Source organism: Nicotiana tomentosiformis, chromosome 4 (genome assembly GCF_000390325.3).
Source record: "Nicotiana tomentosiformis chromosome 4, ASM39032v3, whole genome shotgun sequence".
In the NCBI taxonomy this organism is placed as follows: Eukaryota; Viridiplantae; Streptophyta; class Magnoliopsida; order Solanales; family Solanaceae; genus Nicotiana; species Nicotiana tomentosiformis.
The window spans coordinates 49711863-49714774 of record NC_090815.1 but is presented as its reverse complement, the minus strand read 5'-3'; positions in this window follow the sequence as shown (position 1 = coordinate 49714774).

Here is a 2912-nt window from a genome sequence, read left to right as displayed (position 1 = left end):
CATTTTTCACTTTAAAAAAGTGTTGCCAAAACCCCAATTTTTCTTCATTAGATTCCCTAATCAAATGCCGAAATCATATATAGAATAATGAATAATAATTAAATCCGAGTTAAAATTACTTACCTAATACAAGTGGGTGAAAATGGCCTCAAAAATCGCCTCAATCCACTACAAGAATTCAGCCTTCTAGTGGCGACCAAAGTCGCTGCAAAATCTATGAAAGTCGCTGCTAAAACTTATTAGTGGTGACTTTCGTGTTGCTGCAAGTACAACCATAACTAAATGTCATTTGAGGTGATATTACGATTCTCCAAAAAAAGCACCCCATTTGTAGCGACCTTGTCGCCACAAAAAGTATACAAATACGCTACAAAAAACAATTTCACAAGAATAAACTTTAATTAGGTTGTCACTGTATATTCACCTTAAGCTACGACTACTATCGCTACAAAATATTACATATGTAGTGGCAAGTTTTGTCGTCACTGTATATGAGCCTTAGCTGCGACTACCATCACTACAAAACAATATATGTTTAGTGGCAACCTTTTGTCGCCACAAATGGTAAATTCGTGAAAAAATTAATGTCTTTTTGTAGCGACCTCAGTTGCTACAAAACAAAGAAACCAACAGTGTCAACTTTCATATCGCAACAAATACTACTTTTTTGTAACAAAATTATGTCACCACTAATACGTATTTTCTCAATAACTATAATGACCATAATTATATACCAGTAGCAACATGTTACTCCAAAATTTAATATAGGGATATTCATATCAATTTCCAACCAATATTAAAAGTATTCAATAATATGCAACAAACATCAAAAGAATTTCTCAAAACGAATATTATAAATATTTCAATCATGAAAATAGCAATTACATATATACTACAAGACACTTCATTGTGCACTAACATTTTATGCATATACATATAACCCAAAAAAGAAGACAAAATATTAAGTGCATTTTAATTGCCCCTTGGTGGACGACATCCTTGATCGGTTACTAAAATAGCAATTACATATATACTACATGATACTTCATAGTGCACTGACATTATATGCATATATGACATGTGACCCAAAAAAGAAGATAAAATATTAAGTGCCTTGTAATTGCTCCTTGGTGAACGACATCCTTGATCGGCACTACTAGTTAAGAAGTACCATGTTCCTACTAGAAGAAAGCAATGAAAGGAACATAATGAAATTCGTTATATCCAAATTATGCATAGACAAATAAAGTACAAGCTTTGAGTGAGAAATGATATAAATGTAGTCTTGGAGAGTGAGAGTATTACCAAATATCCGTCCTGTCTGTATAGGTCCTTGACTCAGGTTACATGATTGTCTCGTCTCTAGAGATGCCTCAGTAGTCCCTATTGGATGTATGCGTGGTTGAGGCGCCGCTACAGAATTGCCACGTCCTTGAATATTGCCACGACTATAGCCTATCCCGCCTCTGCCACTTTTACCTCGTCCAGTTCCTTTCATTTTCTGCAACATCAAATAAAAAGGAAGGGACTGATCAGACTAGAGAAAAAAGTAATTGATATAGCAGAGAATTGAATCAACAAATTGATGAAAATATTGGAGTAAAGTATTGACTTTAGTTCACCACTGATTCTATTATGAAATTAAAGCTTCATGCATCACAAAATAATTCCATTGTTAGTCTAATAAGTACAACAATACAGAATTATTTTCAAAACAATATATATATAGACATAAAGCTACAAGTATCACAAACTAATTTCATTGTTAGTCTAATAAGGACAAAATTGGTTGGAATAATTAGTTGTAAGTATACATCTATATCATTGCCTGGACACTTAAGGCTTGGAATAAGAAGTGTCATCATGAAATATGGATTTTTTATGCAATCCCATGGTGACAAATTATACATTAGTACGACTGGCCAAATACTATGATTAGAATTCATGTTCCCATAAGGTTGGAACATATCACTTGCTAAACCTAATCGAACATTTCTTAACTCAGCTGAAAAGATGGGATGTCACGCATCGAAGGATTTCCATGTCATTGAGTCGGACGGATGTCGCAAGACACTATCATCGATATTTTCCTCCTTATGCCACCTCATCTTTTTAGCTGTCGCTCTTGCCATGTACAATCTTTGCAACCTTGGTTTGATTGGAAAATGTCGCAAGATTTTATAAGCTACTTTCTTGCCTCTAGGTTCTTCGGACTTCCATCTAGACTTATCACACTTAGGATATGATTGGACATTGGCATAATCACGCCAGTATAAAATACAATCATTCTGACATGCATCTAGTTTGGTGTACCCCAAGCCTAGGTCACAAAGAACTTTCTTTGCTTCATAGAAAGAATTTGGAAAAAATGACCCCTCGGGAAGAACTTCTTTAAAGAAGCTCAACACTGCATCCATCTATTTGTTACTCCAATGGTTCAGGCACTTCAAGTGAAATAGTTTAACAACAAAAGACAACTTCGAGACCTTTTTACAATCAGGATAAAGTTCTGTCTCAGCATATTCTAATAATTTGTAGAACTTTATTGCATGTATATTTGGCTCTTCATTGTCCTCTAAATTATTGTTATTATCCTCTACATTCGTATATCCATAAGCATCGTGAATCATTTCGGCCATATTATCCTCTTCAATGCTATCATCTTATGCTTCATCATTAACTACGACATTAGAAGTTTCAACTCTAACTAACACTTTCACATGCAAGTCCCACACTTTATAAGAATCCCAGAAACCTTTCCTCAATAAGTCTCCTCTTACACCAATTTTAGCTTGAACACGGTGTTCATACACCCTTTAGAAGGACACCGAATCATAGTGCTCACTGTTGGTTGACTGAATGCCCAATTAAGAAAGTTGTCTACTCCATCTCTATACCTTTGGTCGACTCTA